The sequence below is a fragment of the Thermobia domestica genome, chromosome 3, assembly GCF_964235325.1.
Source record: "Thermobia domestica chromosome 3, izTheDome1.hap1.1, whole genome shotgun sequence".
NCBI classification, from domain to species: Eukaryota; Metazoa; Arthropoda; class Insecta; order Zygentoma; family Lepismatidae; genus Thermobia; species Thermobia domestica.
In genome coordinates, this window is record NC_137456.1 from 221990541 (window position 1) to 222013071 (window position 22531).

General features: G+C 36.7%; 1 pseudogene; it reads left to right on the forward strand.

Moving 5' to 3' along the window:
* Window positions 1-13054: 13054 nt before the first annotated feature.
* On the forward strand, window positions 13055-13474 carry LOC145682134 (protein GVQW3 pseudogene; annotated as a pseudogene).
* The last annotated feature ends 9057 nt before the right edge of the window (window positions 13475-22531 follow it).

Below are 22531 nucleotides of genomic sequence, written 5' to 3' on the forward strand. Positions count from 1 at the left end.
TTTAAGTTAGGGATGAAGGGGCGGAGAAATATGTAGTTATTGGGAACGACGAGAGCAAAAGTGTGTATGTTTACCGAGCTTATGTGCAGAGATCGGAAGATGCAGAAGATGAGGGGCAAGATTAATGAACTTGAACAGAGTTGAAAAAGAAAAGAAAGAAATCAAATGATGAAATGATGGACTGTAGCCCTGAAGTAGAGATCATCTTTTGTTGTAGTTATGTAGACCTTGAATTCTTTTGCTGTTTTATTTCGGTAATCCCCGGGAGAATATTGGGATGAGACTGTGCTTTTGACAATTTGTTTTTGGCAATACCGGGAGAGTGTTAGGTTATATTAGTTAGCCGGACATGGTGTTGATTTTGAATAATCGGACAAAGTGTTGGAAAATAGAAACAACAAATGAAGGATGTTACTATGTAGAAATAAATAATGTGTAATCGTGTTGATGTAGAAATGGAGCCATAAGTGGCTGAAGTCTTTTGTATGTTAAGGAAAGTTAGATCCAGTGTGGCAATTGATATTTTAGGGTTTATGTGCCAAGCGTGGCTGTTGATAAAAAGATTGAAGATCCGAGAGTGGACACTGTTATGTTAGGTTGATGAGCCAAGAGTGGCTTTTCATATTTTAGTGGCTTATGGTAATGCCAAGTGGGATCATAGTTATTATTATAGTTTTTGGGATTCAGAAAGGCTCCTGTTTAATTGAGTGTATTGGTGTAAGTCAATTAAAGGTTGACAGTGAAAAGAAAGCGGTATAATTCATTTATAAACTCTAGTAGATTTGAGAAGTTAATTAAAGTAATACTTTGCTTCGCTGAAGGTAGCAAAAATAAACAAACCTAACAATTATAATACATATCCTTAGGGGGGCGTAGAAGTCCGACTTTTTGCGAAAAATTGAGTATCTCACAAGCCGTTGAACTAAGAGCTGAAATTCAGCATATAACTCTTTATTAAAAATAAAAATAATATGTCCTGACATTTTTAATTTTTTTATGAGCGGGGGCTGCATTTTCTATATATTGGAAATTGGTACTGGATTGATTTGTAAAAATAATCGAAAACGATTGATATTAGTTAAGAAACAAATTAAGTAATGAAAACTACAGTTCTTCGAATTTTATACCCACTGTTTTCTATTTATAATTGCAGAAGCTAGTGTTTAATATATGGAGCGTTCAGAACATCAGGCAATCAAGCCATAAAGTTGAGAGAAAATGGCCCTAAAATTTGTATTCTAAACTTAATTACATAGGCATTTTCAGTTAGTACGGCATGGTTAATTATATAGAAAATTAGTTTTTCTTTCTGTTTTACGTTCGTCTACTTTTCCTTGATTTGAGACTTTTAAATTTCATCCTATTTTCTACTGAAATGTGTCTGTAAGGCAACTTAATTCGGAAGATGAGAAACACTTTACCCTTGTATATCTTAAAGGTCAGGTCCACCAGTATTGTAAGAGGGAGTGTTTGAGCCATTGAAGGTTGAAATTCAAACTCCGATAAGTGATAATTTCACAGTCTTGTTTTATTACAAGTGTAACCTCTTTAGTCAATGGAGAGGAGGACGTGGATCATGGGTCAGAGTTGATGACGGTGGGTTTTGGTGGGTCGGAGTTGGTCGCAATGGTTCAGAGTGGTTTATAGTTGGTTGTGGGTCAGAGTGGATCACGATGGATGATGAATTAGAGTGGGCCAATGGGTCATTTGTGTGTTGGGTGATATTGGGTCATGGTGGGTCGTGGATTAAATTTTCATTGACCCACACCATCTCTGGTTAAAATTGTACTAAAGAGAAGAGGCACCGAAGATACATGTCGGATATTATGCTCAAATTTTGCACATAGATAGTACCCCACCAGAAACCAATAAATCTGAAATGGTTCACGGTACCACCTCCTAGAACTCGAGATGTAGGGGTTTGTCTGATTGGCTAAATTTAGACCTCAATGATTTATCCTTCAACAAGCAAGCTTTGTATGATCATTTCCGTGGGAAAGTCAGAAAAACACGTGCCTAGCAATCGTAATATGAATAGTTCGCATCCACCACGGGGTATTTGTTTAGTGTTTTTTTGACTCACCTAAATATAAACAAATCACACATATAGGCAATTTAACATATTTTGGGAGAGTAATTTTGTGGTTCGTTGGCGCTTCATCGCGTCTCTACCAATGGTAGTAAAATTTTCAAAATGGAACTGGGGCCACCGCGGATCGTCGCTGCGGGACCACCAATTTTTGGCGAGAGGTCAATAGTTGACCATCTGTAGTCCACCGACGCTTACAGCTTAGAGTAATGAACGATGTCTTTGCCTTGTAGACTTCATGACTACCGACATTATTATTATTATTATTATTATTATTATTATTATTATTATTTGTAGTAATAGTAGTATAATTGATATTAGAATAATTATATTGTCTATGTATTGTCTCGGTAGGACTACGCACAGGATTTGGCTCGTTTTGGTTCGACTCGACTCTAATCCGAGTCGAGTTGCAGGAAATTTTTCGCGCCGAGTCCTAGAGTAGACCTTAAAGATGTCTGTTTCTAGTCGAGTCGAGTTTCAAAGAAAAGTCGCTCGTGCCCATCCCTACTAATGAGAGCTTAATCGGAGCTTAATCGGAGTTAAGCGAAATCGAAAGTCACACTATCTCTCTAAGCGACCCCGAAACTATGAATTCGACACTAATATCGATCATTTTCTAGCAATATTTTATATGTATCCCCCTCCCATTCGCCATAGGTAACCCAACAGCACTCTTTTTCAGACTATAAGAAATGTGGTTAAAATTACTCTACGCCAGTGATTCTCAATATAATTCCTATCACGATCCCCTTTTATCACATCCTCTTGCCAGCGACCCTTTTATAATTTGTTTTATAATAAGCTTGTGTGGGATTTTTAACATACCTATTTCTAATAATAGTAGAATCAATTTCTTGCTTATAGTGAACAGTACCGTGGCATGGAAAATTAGGGCCCGGGACGAGAGTATACGCTGTTTCCGTACATATGAGTGATGTCGACAGACTAACTGCGAATCGCCACCATGGTTGGCACGAAGCTCAATAAAATTTTCAAAAGTAAACCGTGCCTTTCCTTGATTTTGAGCACATTTTATTACGTTTTTCCTTCTATTTTATACATGTGCACAGCACCTTCCTAACATGAGTAACACACTTCCTCCGAAATTTGTGCCCCCTCTTTTCGGCGCCCGGCACTGACAGTGGATTCAGTAACTGTGATATCTATATTCCCAACGACGAAGGTGCTGGTTCAAGATGGATGTTAAACTCCTTCATTGAAGACGTCATTAACGTATCTGATTCCACAACTTCTTGACCAAATAATATAATGATCATGCGACAAGTCTTTGCAACTGGTTTTCTGTAACGAAGACTTGGACAAGTTCTGCCTGATGAGGAGAAAAGAATATCCTGATCTGGTATCTGCTGCTGGTATCTGCATACAGCTCTGCGAAGGCTTCATCATGCTGGGTTACGTGGCCGTGTTGCTGCCGTGAAAGAAAACTCTCAGACGACCACAAAATTTACCGTCTCGCGTTTGCACAGGCGAATGTGGGTCGCAATTGGGAAAACGTAGTTTTCTCAGATGAATCCATATTCACAACATCAAATGAGGGACGCCGTTTTGTGTATCGTCCGAGAGGCACCCAATATGACCCTGGATATGTGGCTGCTTGCAATCGCAGTGGCTATGTATCTATTTCATGTTGGGAATGGATTTTCAGTCATGGAGCAGGACAGCCTCACAGAATTGAAGGACATTTGGACAGTGCTCAGTACTCAGACATTATGAGTAATATCATGGTGCCATCTGTACGAGTATTACAGCCTGATGGTGTAATTCAGTTCCAGCACGACCAGTCGCCAATACATACTTCCCGTGTGGTTCAGGAATGGTTCGCAGGGCAGCCTGAGATTGATTTAATTGACTGGTCGCCTCGTGGAGCAGACCTCAATCCCATGGAAAATATGTGGGCAGAAGTGAAGCGCACTCTAAGGGATAGTTGGCCTGAGGCAGATCCATCAAGAATTCAGGATGACCTGTGGCATCTTGTTTCCGGAGCATGGCTGGAGGTAGGGGAAGGAGATAGATTTGTCACCCATTTAATAGATTCCATGCCCAGAAGAATGAAGCGTGTAATAAATTGAGAAGGGTCTTGGACACAATATTAATGTCCCCGCCTTAACTCCCGAAAACAGCTCTTTTCAGAAACGCTTCTGAAAATATTTCTAGAAGTAAACCACTCCTTGTATACGAATTCAGTGCAATTCTACTAACAAAAAAAAAAGATAAATCGCTGCAGGCTTTGAACTCGAGACCTCTTCATTGCCAAGTCCGTACTCTACCAGTGAGCTAACATCAACTCGCAACCCAAACACGACTTTCAATTTCTGGTATTCGATGACAATGATGCTCATATACTTTGCAAATGTTGTATTCAACTTGGGATATTCCGCAACACACACACACATAAACAAAGCGCGCGCGAGAGAGAGAGAGAGAGAGAGAGATGAATATACAAAAGCATATTCAACGTATTCGAATGAGACTCTAAGTAACGACATTCCGTTCTAAAGATAATTTGTGTTTCTTCCCGTGACGTTAAGGGGATCGGGAAAAATTAGTGTGTCTTGAAGCTGGATCCGACTTTGGATACTCTGTTTATACACTTTCTATATCCGTAGGAATATACTGTATTTCACGAATGTAAATGACATGCTGTAATGAGAATATTGAGAAGTTACATCTGTATGACAAATAGCTGCAAATAAATACACTACATAATTTATTTATTGCTATTGAACGATTTTCCTAACTTGTATTTAACATTCTCATATATAATACAGACCTACTGTGAATACCTACCTATCTCAGATGTTATATTTTAAACATAATAATTACTATGTTCTGCAATGATTATGTTATATATATATATATACAACTGATGTATTTTAATGTAATTATTTTATATAATTTTTCATTCATTGCGGAAAATATAATTTAAAAAAAAGCATTGACAGAGATAGGAATCGAACTCGCAACCTTATGACTTAAAATCTGACAGCTTACCAGTGAGCTAACCCAAGGCCTTCCCTAAACATGCTTCTAGCAAAACATGTATAACGGTTCTAAAGATAATTATGCCATTCATATCCACTACAAACGCTGTTTTTGTTCTACTTTGACTTTTATTTTAGTACTCAGGCGATAATTATGTTCTGTCTTAACTTTGAGCATTCTTTTACATGTGGGAAGATTCGTTTACGTATCTAATTATTCAATTACGTATGGAGAGCTAAATGACAAACAAGCAGTGCTGACATTAATACAAGGTTTCGAAATATTGTATCATAAAGTATTTCAATCAATGTTGCTTTTTTTTCTACACTTGGTAACAAGTCTTATTATATTTAAAAGAAGAAAAACACATCCGATTGCAAAGGCTGGCTTGGAGGTTCGAACCTGGTTTACTTTTTTCCGAAGATACCCGAAGTTGGACTTAGAAAATTTTTGCCTCAAAACACCAATAAAGAATACGCTCAACCTTTTTGAGACAAGGTGTACTTCCGGGAGTATTACTCTCCCGAGCGAGTCGTCGTACGACGCGCAAACTTGTCAAACGACGGCTTGGCAGAGTGAGAAAAATCAGCGACTCAGGTGCAAAGGGTTACGGGTTTCATTCTCGCTCGAGTCAAGCTTTTTTTTCCTTCAACCAATAAAGTAGGCATTTGTAACTATAAGTAAAATATTAATTCACCATATGTTTATAATGCATAAATCAATAGAAATTTTCAATTACTTGTAAATTCTTTTGATGTTCCATTTTAACTAGAAATAAAATTTAATCTCTTCCGTGAATATTATTGTTACTGCAGTCGTTGTGTAAAAAATGTTCTTGAAGCTTCGTGTCTACATCTGTTGACAGTGTGTAGGGATGCACGCGAGACGAGACAAGACGAGAAATTGAAAAATTTCGTCTCGTCTCGCAAATGTGAAGTCTTGTCTCGCGTCTCGCATAAAATTTTGTGTCTCATCTCGCGTCTCGCGCGAGACTTTCTCGCATGGTCTCGCAATCTCGCATATATTCTGGGTCAAAATTTTGCAATCTGTTATTCTATTTCTGTTAATGAATGATCATGTGATATTCTGTCCGAAGGCAGGTATTTGACCTAAAAGTCCCTTGGCAAGTTGAGTCCATGGTGGTTTGCCATTGCTTTCCATGTTATGAATGTTCATAACATCCTAAGGAGACGGAACCTAGAGTTCAACATGGTATCCGAACTTTTGTCCCCTCCGCTCCAAATTAAAAGAAAAGTTGTGCTGGAATTTGATTGCTGGACCAGTAATTTTCGTCAAATTAATAGCATAATTTACAGCAAAACCAGCATAAATTGTTGCTGGATCCAACATTGTTTTCCAGCTTAGAGGTCTCCAGCAATATTTTCCAGTATGCCATGCGGGCGCATTTTTGCCCCGAAACAAAGTCACCAATGTAATTAGGATAGAAAGAATATAACATTTCCGTATATGTTTTTCTGAACTCATTGAACCAAACCCGGATCCTTTTACTATATATATATATGTAAATTTCTTCGTCTTTATTTAACCGGATTTCAACCTTGTCTTTGCCTGCTTCTAGTCCGAGGAATGCTTTAATGTCACAATATCCAAAATTGACATGGATTGTTTCCTTAGAATATGTCTGAACTTTCTTTTCGGAAAGTTTAAACTCTCTAGCATTAAATTTGTGAAAGTAGCAGAGAAAATATAAAAATACGTTACTTGTGTCCAGTAGCATAGGGAAGGGGGGCAAAGAGGCCGCCCCCCAAAGAGGTTCGACAATGTTCTTTGGTACTTTGATGTTTGTAATTTTTTATATATTTTTATGTTTATATTTTTTTGTTTGTAATTTCTCTATATGTACCTATAACAGCACTTGCCCCCCCAAACACACATTCTGGCTAAGCTACTGAGGAGAACAGTGCAGCCATCTATTGTCGCCTATCTCCCTTTACACCAACCACCAAGGAATAACATTACTTGTGTCAACGGACTTGTAGATAACGCAATATGTTAACAATTGCGAGAATCAAAATATCCAGCAAACTATACTTGATAAGAAAAAAGCTTTCTGGATCAATTTCCAGATCATACAGTTGAACTAACTGCAGTGTTGCCAGAATATCAAAACCTGAAAAGTTTTGATTAACCCGACAGCACTGGTGTCAAGCCACAAAGACCCAGACCACGTATCCTTTGATCTTGAGCTAAGTAAAATGCTGACCTTACAAGAACGCGGTTTCGTCTAACTTTCTACTTCAACACCTCAGTTGTAGACCGCATTCTATCGCTTGCTGAGAGGCATTCTATCCGGAAGCATCTAACTAAAAATATGATATTTCTGCGAGCCGGGCCGGGGATAAACTTTGACGAGAAGGGATTTCAACGTCATCCCCCAACATTAATCGCTAGTAGTAATGTGAAAAAGACAGAAACAACAGAAATATCACATTTCGCAGCAATAGGGAGTCTTGTTCCATTTTCAGACCAAAAACAGAAGTTCATGTATTCGTGCGCGCCCGCGTGTGTGTGTTTGTGTCGCAAAATAAAGTCCTAAATCGATGCTATAATAAATTTCCAATTTACAAAGCTTTTTATGATGTTTGGAAACTAAAGAAGGCTTTAATTATGAAAATCAACCTTGCATAATAATAAATCTCATAAAATGTCTATTGCCTCAATCACTTTTTTTCCTGGAGGCATTAACGCAAAACTCAATAAATGTAAAATCACTAAATATACAATTAAAAGTAATTCATAAATGTTGCGAGACTTGCGAGAAGTCTCGCGAGACTTCTCGTGCGAGACTTAACCGAGTCTCGTCTCGCATGGTTTAGTCTCGTCTCGCATAAAATTTTCACTCTCGTCTAGTGTCTCGCGTGCATCTCTAACAGTGTGAAAATTACAAGCGGTATGAGGGGAAATCTGCGTTGGTTATAGCAACACCCAGTATTAGCAAAGGGGATTCCCCCCTCAACTTCTTTGTAAATCGCACACTGTCAACAGATGTAGACACGAAGCGTCAAGAACATTTATTACACAACGACTGTCGTCACGGGCGCAGATCATGGGGGCGGACCCCCAAGCTCATGTGGGCCCCATGTATTTTTATGAATATGTATTTTTATATGTATTTTTTTATTGTTACATGTATTGTTGTATGTATTTTTTATAAATGCCCCCTCCCAAATTTACAGAGAAATCGGCGCCGTTGACTGTCGTAACCATAATACAATCGTGATATCGGTATATTTACGGAATAGATTAAATTTTCTTGCTAATTTACATGGAACATCGAAAGATTTTACAAGTGATTTTAAAATGTATATTGTTTTATTCACTATAAACATATGGTGGCTTAATATTTTATTTATAGTTACAAACGGTTACTTTATTAGTTGAAGCAAAAAACAAACAAGGATTGACTCCAACGGGAATGGAACCCGGGTCGCTTTGTATACAAATTGCACACTTTACCCACTCTGCCACGCCGTCCGTTGATACACTTGCACGTCAGTATATATGGCGAGTAGAAAACTTTTGAAGACTGTTTTTTTTTTTTTTCCTTATTTTTGCCCATTGCGTTCTCCCAGTTTGTAATATTAACTCATTAAATGTGCATTTCCTTCTCTCCCTGTTCCAAATGGAAAGATTGACCTTGGATATTTTCTGCAAGACTATTGTCGAGATATAGAATTTCATATCCAGTATTTCTGTTTACTTGGTAATGGAATTAATAGAATTGGAAGTAATTGTTTTGTGTAAGTATAATTGTGCAGAACAGACATAGATAAATGTTTTGTGCTGCTATATATAAATGTATGAAAAATGTTAGGAAAATTTATGGAGGGGTTGAAAATATTCTTCCCAGGCTGGAACAACAGTAATTAAGTTAGTGTCAGGGAAAGAAATTTGCTTAGCTTTCCCCCTTAGAAATAAACGTTTGGTAAGTAACAAACGTTATACGTCTGACTTATGACTGCCTACCTTTCTGTGTGGCTCCGTGGATGAGTGAGTAGAGTCGTTGCTTCCTAATAATGAGGTTGGTGGTTCAAGTCCTGCCCAGGCCAGTCCATTTTTTTTCATTGTTTGTTTCCCATATCTGATGATGTTTCTCCCCCTCTGTAATCATCTGATACTCTCAACTGAGTTCTCCACTTGAATTCAACAATTGGTAGTGGGATGCTCTCAGGTTCGGGTGAGCTTTTACATGTCTATTTACAAAATCAAAATTTTCGACAAAATATGGATGCTATCCGATCATTTTGTCTCAAATTCTAAATTTGCGCATGTGACTGTATCTCTCTTTCATCATATTTGCATCTCTCGTTTTCCAAGGTCATCAGCTATAACATAAGATGGCTTGGGAGCAAAGATTGAAAAGTGCTATACCATAAAAGTGCTATACCAATGGGCTCACTCTCACTAAGCATTTGATTAAATGTATGTGTTTTCACACTGATGGAGGGGGGGATATCCGCTCTTCCTACCCTCCTGAAGTGACAGGATATTTATTCAGACCCTGCAAAGTCATTTCAGATCAAACGACAGAAAGAGTGTTCATTCCAACAGCAACAGGATTGGACTTCAATTTTTTGTTTCAACTTATATCCACAAATAGAACAAATATCAAGTAATATGTTTGCCATAAGAAGTAGATTCATTTCATTTGGAGAAATGATGCTGTAGACGATAGTGGGAATTTCGCCCAAGTGTACGGGAATTTTCAGTGCCTGGCGCTTATGCCACCCGCCTTCCTTTACAGCTAATTTGGTTGCATACTCCCCGGCAAATGCTTCGGACTCAACTGGTGGAGCACTTTAGCCGTAAACCTCCATATGGCTGTACCATTTAGAAGTGTCTTTCGCTGTACAAATAGGTCAGACTACTCTCTCGCTCTCAGTGGTAGAGCGTTCACCTCTGGTGCTTGGGGTTCCGGGTTCAAACCCTGCTCCTGCCAAGTGAACTTTGTGGTGGACAACCACCGTGTGCGTGGGTTTTCTCGGGGTTCTCCCGTTTCCTCCCACTTTCTTCATTCCACCATTTTTCATTTATCTCTCATCATCACCGTCTCCTTTAGCCTAACCGGCATAAACGTTGGACGTAAAACTCAAAAATTTCATTTCATTTCATTTTTTAGTCTCTCGCTTTCAGGCTATTTGATTTCTTCCATCTAATTTCAACTCCAAACAATAGCTGTAAGTCTGTGATTTCAAACGCAACACATCCTCTTTCATAATCATAAAATTGTTGAAGAGATTAATTTAGTTCTTGAATTCTGTTAAGATTACCTCTATTTAGAATTAAGAAAAGTAAATTATTCATGCTAGTTCTTGTATCATTTGCATAATTAGTGACTAACATCAATCCTCGCCTTGTGGGCAACGCTTGGAAGCTTAGTTCCTGTAAATCGCAATAACGGATTATTACATGACTGGATCGTTGATTGGAAAGGAACTGATCTTAACCTGCGGTAAATTTACATATCTTGCAGTCTTAAGCATATTTTGCCCTGATCTCTCCTGTCGTGAACACAATAATATATTGCTTATTCCTCCATTCCCTAACTCTTTTTCCACTCGTTTTCGCCGCTGCTTATATATTTACGTTCCTCGTACCTGCACGATTAACAACAAATATCTGACATCTTGTGGCAATGCGCTTTCAACAGTGTCATAGGCTCAGCACTCTTTTCGCTCTGGCTGCACATGATCCAATTCATGTTTACCCAGTTGACACTGCTCAGCCTTAAATGACTAAAAATAAGACATCTATCTATTAAAATGCTACAACAGCAATGAAAACTTTTTTCTTTTTTTAGGGAGAAAGGTTTGTTTGAAATCTTTATTGTTATCCACATGTGGGAATGGGAAAAGTTGCCACTAGAAGGTTTCACCCTCTCTCTTGGTATGGGATTTGGGAACATCAATTATTCTTTATTTCATTTTTGTTGAGTACTGAACTATCAAAGGAAAAAGTATACGTAACAATATACAAAAGGCAAAATGTTGCAAACACATATACGTACATTAATATAATCGAAACAATTTGAAACAAAATAACATTTATGAACAGTAATAAAGTCTAAACTAATACATAAAAATATAAGAGAAAATATAAGTGCGAAAAATAAATATGAGATGGAGAGAAATCAACAAAATAAATGAATAGTCAAAATATGAGAATACAAAAGTGCTACTGAATATAATAAATTGGAGTAGCTACTAATAAATACAAAGACACTCTTCTTACTATGAACGAAATCAGATGAATTTTTATATGAAAGTGTCGTTTCTCTTTCTCTTAGAAGTATTTGTATCTGTTAGTTTGAATGCATTTTGAACTTGCGTACCGCGGTGAATTCTCCTGAATTAAAATATGGTAACATGGAATGTGTTGTCAAACGAAGACAAGTGTGGGCTTTGTTTCTTAGTCTAACGTTGCACAATTGTATCAAGAAAGTATTGGAGATGCTGATGAGGTTAATGATAGTGTTGGACTGAGAATAGTGAAAAAAATTGAAGGTCCCACGAAAGAAACCAACAAGCTTGATGTATACCGAACACCGAGCCTACTCGGTAGGAACTTTAATTAAAAAAGAAACATTTGCCAGAAGATAGCGCTCCACAACTCGTTACTACACAATAGTTTGTCGATTTGGCGTGCTATTCTAAAGCTGTCTCTTTGACGGTGTAAACGGCATGAGTGCAAATTAATGATGATACATACCTCAACTCTTAATCACTTCAGCAGTTAGTTCCTAAACAATGTTTGTTATACTCAATATTTTATAAGTTGGTCCTGATTAACATTAGGCTTACCTGGTTGTTATCAACGATTTATTAGTAATAAACAGTAATTTAATATCCATGTATTTGTATAATACGTCAAAAATGTATTAAGAATAAAGCCAAAGCCTTTTATGATTGCACCTGCTCACTACGGGGGCAATTGCGATCTTATCCTGACCTGAAATAAAGTATACGTTCTTCTATATGTCAACAATTGATAAGTTTCTGCATGTAGTTTATATTCCCTCAAGAACAAATGTTTCGTCATTAACGCGTCTTTGTCCTATAGATCTCAATGCAGGCCGACAACCTTCACCCTATCCTGTGTATGGATAGATACAATCTAGTAAAACTTTCTGGATCTCTACGTTAAAAGTTACCAATATATAATTATTTAAGTGAGTATTGGGAAGGAAATTTAAAATGTTAAGAAGAAAGTAACTTTGTTTATAAAACTTTAAATTTACAAATTTAAATAATTTTTTTTGTTTTATTTCCAGTTAAAATGAAATATTATATATATTTACATTTTAAAAGTAATATCCGCGAATTATACTTGTTCGTCATTTATTTAATTGTTTGAAAACAACAGACGCGTCTTAGATGGTGTTGAGGAATTGAGATACTCAATTTACATAAGCATCAAAGAGTTTCTACAAAGATTGGTGTCACCGGAAGCTCCAGAGAGCAATTCGATTTCATTTATAATGACGATAATGACTAAAAGACTTTAATGTCGAAAGTTAGTGAAAATAAAAGAACCTGACAAAACATATTCAGAGTGTTTGTCCATCACTATAAGAATTTGGTAGAGTTGGGACCAAACAAGAAAACCCACATTTTTCACGTTAGTTTTCTATTGTGTATTTTACTTGGTATTGTTTACAAAATATAACCTTTTGCTACATTAGTAAGCGAAAAGCACTATATAATACAAGGACTATTATAAAAGCACTATATAATAAAAGCACTATACAATACAATCCTTAAAGTAGTAGGACTGTTTTTTTCTTTTCATTTTACAGACTGACGGCGGTTACTCCACCTGTTGTTGGTTGAGGTGGGTCTAAGGATTGACAGGAAGAAGCGCCAGTCGGCTGCCAGCCATTGCAGGGTAAAGATCGCTCGTCATCGTAACCTCTGCGAGTGACCCTCGTCACGCTGCGTCATGGCCAATCTTCTGGAACAGCGTTACGCCATCAAATTTTGCGTGAAGCTCGGTAAAACTGGGAAAGAGACTCATGAAATGATCAAGACGGCGTACGGTGATAACGCCATTGGAAGATCGAGTGTGTTTGAGTGGCACAAGCTGTTTAGGGAGGGGAGAGAAGAAGTTGAAGACGCTGGACGGCCAGGACGACCCTCGAGCTCCAAAACGGAGGAAAATGTTGCAAGAGTGAAGAATTTGCTGGACAGTGACCGAAGATTAACTGTTTGCATAATTGCCGATGAACTTGGTATTGCTAAAACCCAAGTTCACGAAATTGTGCACGAACAATTGCAAATGAGGAAAATTTGTGTAAAGTTGGTGCCGCGAGTGCTGACAGGCGAGCAAAAGGACGTTCGCAAAAGGACTTCCGAGTGGTAGCGTATCTGGCCCAACATAACATTGCAACTTGCCTCAGCCACCCTACAGTCCTGACCTTGCCCAACCAGACTTTTTCCTTTTCCCCCGCCTCAAAACCACCCTGAAAGGGCATCATCACGGCTCGGTGGAAGCATTACAACAGGTCGGGACGAGGCAGCTGAACAGCATTCCAGTTTCCGCCTTCCAGGAAGCGTATGAAAACTGGAAATCCCGCTGGCAGCGGTGTGTGGATGTAGGAGGATCATATTTCAAAGAATATTAACCGTAAGTGTTATTTCTGTCAATATATTATTTTTAATTGACTCAGTCCTACTACTTTAAGGATGGACCCTGTAGAATGTCACATTTTGTCCAAATGTATCAGTTAAATCATAATTTTGAAAATTAAAAAACAATTGTCTCCTCCTCTATTTTCCAGACTTTTCTTTTCCAAACTCTTCTGCCTTCCCGGCTTGAAATCCGATTTTTCTCTCTGACTCATAATCTTAGAAGTATTGAAACTAAACATATTTTTCTCTCATATTATGCTATTGTGTTAACTGCACACGTGTAAAACAAAAAAATTGATTAGTTGAAATATTTTCACATTAAGGAGAAACAACTGAATACCTTTTCATCTATTAAACTCAACAACGATGAAATAAATCAAATATCGTTTCCTCTTAAACATTGAAATCTAATTAACACAAATGTTGTTATAGAATAATTACCTTACAGTATTAAACAATCCCAATGTTATAAATCAGGGATACAAGCAATTCAAAAAAATATACATAGAGTTTACGTACTTTAAATACTAATGAATTGTGTTTGATCTCAGGCGAATTCGGAAAGAGTACATCCGGCTTGGCAAACAGTTTAAAAGATCTAAGTTCTACTTAAATTTATAATTTGTAACCCGTATCTGTTGGAGCATATTATAACAAAATTAGTAGGATGTTCTATATGTATTTCCTATATTTAATGAATGATTTAATGAATGAGACATTTTCATTGCATAGGGCGCCTTCTCTATGATCGTGAAATTCAACATGATTTTCTTGAACAATATAAGAACTCGAATTGCTCTCTGGAGTTTCCGCTGACGGAATCGTTGTAGAAACTCATTCATGCTTATCTTATTTGAATAATAAAATTGCTTTGTACTTTCTAGGACAGTCTGTTATTCTCAAGCAACTAAAGAAATAACAACTTAGCTTAATTGGTGGATATTTCATTTAGGATAGAAATGTTAAAAAAATATTAGTTCATTTTAACTAAATATAAAACGAGTAGAATTTATTTAAATATAATGTAAAACACTGTCATAAATAACATATTACGCTTATCCATAGATACAACATATGTATATTTAATGAATGAGATATTTTTCTGTACGAGTAGTCCTTCGGTATTTTCGCGAAAAGAAACGTTACTATTTTACGTTACGTTCTTCCTGCCACTAACTGAAAACGTCTTTAAACATATCTTGATATTCCTTGAAATCGAAAGAAAAAGGCAGTTTCTTTGGCCAACCTCTCATCATCCACTCTTTAACTTTCAAAATCGTGGGATCATTCCTAGAATCTTCCTTTATCTTCTCTTTCTCCAAAATAGTGGACGAGAATTCGCTAATAAATTCAGGTGCTACCTTTTCCTCCTCTGTCGGCACTCTTAGAGGGAATCTTGATAAATAATCTGCTAATTTCACCGATTTACTGTATACAATGTCAAAATCATAATTTGTTAACAGAAACCATCTTTGTATTCTCGGAGAAGCACCATGAGGTGCAGCTTTCAACCCGAAAATTCATTTTACAGGCTGTGAATCAGTTAAAATTTTAAAATACCTTCCGAAAACAAAATTGTGGAATTTCCCACCCCAAAAATTATGACTAAATCTTCCCTTTCAAACTGAGAATACTTTTTTTTGTGATTCCGAGAGTGTAGCTGATTCACAAGCAAGTGTTCTCAGTTGACCTTCTATTTCATTATATAATACTGCCCCCACTGCAAATGGTGAAGCATCCGTCATTAAAACAACTTTAGCATCTTCTTTAAAAGGGTGTAAGATCCTAGCTTCCTTTAAAAAGTTTTTTGCTAATTGGAATTCTTACTGGACCACTCCCACCTGACACCTTTATTCAATAAGCCGTATAACAAAGGAATATTAGTAGGTAAAGAAGGTAAATGTCTATGCTAGAAATTCAACATTCCCATGAACGACTGTAACTGCAGAATGTTTTTTGGAGGGGGTGTATCCTAAATTGACTGCATTTTGTCTTTCGCAGGTAAAATACCTTGCTGTGAAAGTCATAACCTAAATACGTAATAGATTGTACAAAGAAAATACTTTTGTCTTCATTAACCTGGATACTGTACTCCTTGAATTTTCGCAAAACGTGAGTAGTTCTTTTATGAAATTCTCTTAAAGAGCTTCCCCACATTAGCACATCGTCCAGATAACAAATTATTCCTTCCGAATACTAAGTTAGTATATCCATGAACTGCTGAAATATTTGAGCTGAGCAATTCAAACCGAAAGGCAATCTGTGATGTAAATATAATCCCCAGGGGGGATTTACAACTAATTATTTTAGAGAGTTTTCTTAAACTTCAAGTTGTAAATAGGCCTGCTTTAAATCCAGCAATACAAAATATCAAGTTGTTGTTCAATAGCAGTCTTGTCTACATTTAAGTTCACACCCTGTATCCTGCCAGTCGAGACGCCAGTCAAGTTATGCTGTGAATTACTAATAGAACTTATTGCTCTATATCCAAATGCAACTCGAATACTTCAAACAGCAAATGTTGCAGCATTTCAACCTATAAAGAAGGGATGGAGAAAAGTGGTTCGGAATTGGAGGCAGAACCATCGCATTGAAATGTGAACAAGCGGAATTTTGCTCCTTTTCTTAAGGAAGTAGTGGATAATTATATTTCCCCATCTACTACTAAGAATGGCTTTGCCTCCTTTGAATTGTTTCCCTTTGACTCAAATAATACGGACTATAGGAAATGCATGAACATCTACGTCCTCACCAATTTTTGCTCAACATTCTAGTGTGGAAACAAACAAAACTATTGTTTTAACAACTGAGTAGTTCTCAGACATTGTAGGAAATGTACTGCAATAATTGGAAAGCAATAAATTGGAGGACTCGGAAAAGAATCGTAGTATGGAAATGTCAGCCTGGTATTGGTTGTGAAGACATTTCGAAACATCTACACAAAGCAGTAACCTAGATTCATTAGGGAAAGGAATTAATTCAAACGTTCCTCGACATTCTTTAGCAGAGGACCCGTCGGCCAATTAAACAGAAGAATCATCAGGCGCCGCCGTATACGAACAAGAACCAAACATAAATACTCGTGATTAAAATAACTCCAACAATGTTAGACCAGCATTATTTTCTGGCAGTGCAAATGTAGAGACATTTGAGAATGAAGTCAGTGCATCGTGTTAAGAAAGTGCTGAGATGAGTAAAGGCTCAAGCAGATAGTTGAAAAATGACGATTTAAATTATGTGTCATTTGCTAATCATCTGCATTAACCAGACATACCTAAGCGCATGGGGAAATGCATTATAGAGCGCTTACCGTTTGTCACTTCAAACACATACCACGAAATGATGGGAGAGAATGAAGAACGGAAGAAGCAAACTGAAGAAGAAAAAGCTAAGCGGAAAGGAAAGAGAGAGAAATCTAAGGCAGAAAATGGAAAGAAAATGTCAGCAAAATAGGATATAAAGAATGTACAGTCAGAAATAAATCGAAAGATTGTACAGCCAGAGAGGAACCAGAAATAGGTGCTAGTAGTGCCAGAACCGGAAGCATTTCTCCTCAGAATTCAAAACAGGAACAAACTGTAAAGAGAAATGTGTTCCGTGTCCAAACGGATGTCAGTAAGAACTATAATAAATCATATCGAAAATGTGTTAAACGCTTACAACATGAATAATACATAAAAGTACATAAGTACATTCATGAATATAAAAACTTCGCGTTCTTTGTGTACGAATAGTTTTTATTTATATTCCATTCCTAGGGATCATAAGATACATATCCCAAAATACATGCAAGATGATTTTGTGTGCCATATTTGCTACACGTTCTGGACGATGACAGTGAAGATATAGAAATACCAGGCATGGATGCCGGAAGAGAAGGCCAAGAAGGGCCCCGAGCCCTTCTGGCTCACGAATATGTATTACAGTTTTTAAGATTTTCTTAATACTAATGAAAAATAAGGAAAAAATCATAATATAGCAACCAGTGATTTGAGCCCCCACTAAAAATCTTTCCTCCGTCTCCCATGACACCAGGTCATAATGATAGTGAGTAATATCATTCAGTCTCTATAATGCAAATTGTGCGACCCTTGTTTCTCGTTTCCTTCTTTCATATTCAAAGATTTATGAAGATAGAGGTTTAAAAAACATTGGTCATTTAGCTGAATTGAAATGTTATTTTTGTAGAACGTTATAAACAATTTTAAGTGATTTCTTCTAATTATTGGTCAAAGGGTAACCTGATAGTATTATATTTCGGCACATAATGTAAAACTATGTTGTCCTTCATAAATAAACACCATTTGAGTTTCGGATTGTTAACAGTGCTAATCACTATAGGAATAAGTGACAATTATTGTATTTTCAGTGCCAATCACCATAGTTTTATACTTGAGTTCCCTGTAAGCTCTATAAACATTTTCTACTTTTGAAATACTTAAAAAAAATACTCGTTCCCCGTAATCAATATGTATTAATGTATATTTAGAGAAAAAATCAAGAGAATATATTTAAAAAGATTAAAAGATGTAGTCATTTATATTTTTAAAAAAATCCTTAAAGTATCAATCACTGTATGGTTTACCCCATGGTTCCATTGCATAAGATTCGGCGTGTAGATTATATCCCATTAAGGGGAAATTTTCGTCAGTTAGCAGTCTCTATCCTATAGATCTCAATGCATGCCAGCCACCTTTACCCTAACCTGTATATAGATAGATACAATCTAGTAAATCGTTCTCGATACTCTACATTAAAAGTTAGCAATGTATATAAGCATTTAAGACAGTATTGCTTTCGGAATTTGAAATGTTGAAAAGAAATTAACTTTTTTATATAAAAAACTTTAATTTTACATTTCGAATGCAGTCTACTCCCTTTCTTTTTACTTAGAAAGAAATAATATTTATAACACTAGTTAACAAAGGTTTTGTTACATAAAAGCAAATACCTGTTCTGAAAGGAACTTTTTGCGCTGAATTCGAATATGCACTCGGTTTCTCTCCATCACGTACGATTTTCCCGTAACAGAGGGATTTTCGGGAAATTCCCTCAAAAATTTCCCTTTTCGTTTATTTTACACCCCAAGATCTTGTCCCCTTGCATATACTAACATAGAAATTATAACTAAGTATACTTTGATTCATATTTAACAAACCCTTTAAGTTTCGTAATAATCGCTTTATTCTTTCTAGAGAAATAAATATGTTTGTATGTATACTGTGTGTACTGTTTATTGCACCTTATAGTAATGCTGCCAGATCTCTTAAGTTGAGGTAAAACGTTTTGCTTTATTACCACAAACACATATATAAAATATAATACAATATAATTTACAAGTGTGACAATTTACAATAAACAATAATACAAATGTACCAAAAGGTCATGAAAAGACAATCAAAACTATCACAATATATGAAACTTCCATTGGGTTACAAAAACGTACACTACTTCCTTCTTTTGTAAGAAATGTTGCATTCTCTAACAAGACCCCAACAATAGTCCCCCATCATTGAAGGATCCCATCGTCCCTGGTACCTTTTCTCCATTGCCATTATATCTTGGTGGAATCTTTCCCCCTGTTCGTCGCTGAAAGCACCTAGGTTAGCAGGAAAGAAGCTGAGGTGGGAGTGCAAAAAGTGGATTTTTAAAGACATCCTACAACCCAACTCTTTGTATTTCTGTATCATGTCCTGTACGATTTCTGTGTAACTCTCAGCTTTGTTATTGCCCAGAAAGTTGCGCACAACACACTTAAATGCTGTCCACGCAGCTAGCTCAGCACTGTTTAACTTGCTGTCAAAGCTATCATCAAGCATTAATTTCCTAATTTGGGGACCAAAAAACACTCCCGCTGAAATCTTAGCATCACTCAGGTTAGGGAACTTATCTCGCAAATACTTGAAACCTTCACCAGATGTGTCCATAGCTTTGACAAAGTTTTTCATAAGTCCTAACTTGATATGAAGTGGCGGTAGTAATATCTTATTAGGATCTACCAAAGGAGCCTATTTGACGTTGCATTCTCCAGGTACGTAATTCACTCTAGCTTCCCATTCCTTCACTTCATAATGTTTGTCATCAGCTCGGCTATCCCATAAACATAAAAAACATTGGTACTTCGTGTAACCGCACTGCAGTCCTAATAAAATACCAACTACCTTGAGATCACAACATATTTGCCAACAGTGGTCCTTGTAATTTATAAGATTTAGCAAAGTTGACATGGTGTCATAGGATTCCTTAATCTTCACTGAGTGCGCAAGTGGTATAGAAGGTTTTTTATTTCCATTATGTAAAAGGACAGCTTTAAGGCTGACCTTTGACGCGTCGATAAATAACCTCCATTCTTCTGGAACGTAAGGAATTCCTAGCTCCGCCATCAACCCATTTATATCCGTACATACGCACACATTATCTTGCATTGAGAAATAGCTTGAAAATTGAACATGCCTTTTCCTGTACACTGATATGTTCGTTTCTGCATCCAATAAGTTCCACTGCTGGAGCTTTGACCCCAGAAGTTCCGCCTCTTGTTTTGTCAGGTGCAAATCACGGACTAGGTCATTAAGTTCACATTGCCGGATGAAATGTGGCTCGCGAACACAGTCAGGGATGAACGTTGGATCCTTGGATGTACATGTTGATGTCGATGGTTCATCAAGGTCATGATCATCATCAGAGTCTTTTGGCCATATCTCTTCCCAGTTGGTAGGGGGCTCGGGAAGTGGAATTTCATCCCCGTGCGGAATAGGTCTAATTGCGGATTTAACGTTGGGATAACTTATTGTGTATTTGCTTTTTTTAGAATGTCCCTTAACTACTGTGAGACAAAAATAACAATCATCTAGATGGTTGGTGGGTTCTCTCCACACCATTGGTACAGCAAATTTCATGAACCTTCATTTCCCTTTGGCCCATGCAAGTAAAGTGACGTAGCACGACGCACAATTATGTTGGGTGCCCAAGTTTTGTCCTGATCTCCCACACGACATCCGAAATATATATAATATGTTAGTTTCACCGATGGCGTAATGGATCTACACTGTCCTTTAACTACAACCTGGCCACACACATAACAAAAACTATTTGGTGAGTTAACACACGAACGCCGTCCTCTTGACGCCATTGTACTGATCTCCAAACTAAACTTCTGGTCTTAGTTGGGTATAATGCCGTTAAGATCAAACATGAAAGCACTCATAGCAGCAAAGACAACTTTGAAAGTGAAGTAGTGTTAAACGACACGTCAATATAAAAATGTACAAAACTCCCTCACCAGGTGTCAAGAACACAAGAAAGAAAGAAATGCGCGGGGGAAGGGGGGAAACGATGCCGTAGTGGAAAATTCAGATTGCATTAGTTCATTGTTGTCAACAATGAGTCTGTATTCCATTCTTTCTTTCTTTTGCATTCTGTTACATTTGATAACAAATATTGATAACCATTTGATGAACAAAACGAAAAAACTTGGAGAATTGTATATATATGTATTAAGATATACATATACTGTACGTTTAAAAAAATATACGTTGGAAGTATATTCTATTTTTATACACGTTTCTAATTTACAGAGAGCAATACAAGTGGGTTGTTGACAATTGTAAATATTCATTTTTATGTCTGTGTTTGTAGTAATAAAGCAAATCGTTTTTACCCCAACTCAGGAGATCTGAAAGCATTACTATCAGGTGCAACAAACAGTGCACACAGTATACATACAAATATATTTATTTCTCTAGAAAGAACAAAGCGATTTTTACGAAAGTTTTAGGGTTTATTAAATATAAATCAAGGTATACTTAGGTATAATTTTTATGTTACTATATGTACGGGGACAGGAGCTAGGGGAATAAAATATCTGAAAAAGGGAAATTTTTCAGGGAATTTCCCGAAAATCCCTCTGTTACGGGAAAACTGTACGTGATGGAGAGAAACCGAGTGCATATTCGAATTCAGCGCAAAAAGTTCCTTTCAGATCAGGTGATTTGTCTCATGTAACAAACAAAAAGTTTAAATTTGTTAACTAGTGTAATTATTTCCATCTTAAAAGTAATATCCAGGAATTATGCTTGATCGTTTTTTCTTTGTTTCAAAATAATAGACATATCCTAGATTCAGCGGAACTTGCAAACAAAACTTTAAGGCCATGTATCGTTTAAAATAGTAATGTTTCTATTCCCGAAAATACAGAAGGACTGCGTTACAACTAAAATATCTTATTAAATTCAATTACATAAGTTGTATATACGGAGAAGCGTAATATTTTATTTATGGCAGTGTTTTACACTACAATTTTAAATGAATTCTACTCGTCTAATATTTAGTTAAAATAAACTAATATTTATTAGCGTTTCCATCCTAAATGTATTATTTAGCAAATAAGGTTACTCATTTTTCTTTAATAGCTTAAGAACAACAGGCTTTCCTAGGAAATACTGAGCTATTTTATTATTCAAATAATTTAAGCATGAATGAGTTTCTACAACGATTGCGTCAGCTAAAGCTCCAGAGAGCAATTCGAGTTCTTATATCGTTCAAGAAAATCATGTTGATTTTCACGATCATACAGAAGGTGCCCTATGCAACGAAAATATCTCATTCATTAACTACATATAAAACATCCTACTTATTTTGTCATAATATGTCCCAAAAGATACGGGTAGCAAATTACACATTTAAGTAGAAATCACATATTTTACTGTTTGCGAAACCGGATGTAATATTTCCGAAATCGCCTGTGATCAAATACAATTAATCAGTATTTCAAGTACGTAAACTCTGTGTA